We start from the raw sequence: 343 nt of genomic DNA on the forward strand, positions 1-343 counted from the left end.
ATGCCCACCAGGGGATGGCGATGCCGCAGGCCCTGCCCCTCCATTCTCCTCTCAGGGTTTTGGGCACACAGGCACATGTGCCTGCTATGAGTTTCAAGCCGCCCCGTGCAGGACTCAAACCACAGTCGACCTTGCGGGAGTCTAGTGCCTTAACCACCGTATCGCCTGCTGGCCTCTCCTGAATATTTTTAAAAATAGTTTGTCCTAAATGTTTACAGGGAACTAACGAACGACTTTAATTTAGATTGCCGTCCAGTGGCTGAGCTCCTGGGACGTGTGGGTGGTACGGAGAAGCTGCTCTCAGCCGGGACGGCACCCCTCGCAGTCCTGCTGCTGCACGTCG

Source organism: Tupaia chinensis, unplaced genomic scaffold, assembly GCF_000334495.1.
Source record: "Tupaia chinensis unplaced genomic scaffold, TupChi_1.0 Scaffold000221_1, whole genome shotgun sequence".
Lineage (NCBI taxonomy): Eukaryota > Metazoa > Chordata > Mammalia > Scandentia > Tupaiidae > Tupaia > Tupaia belangeri.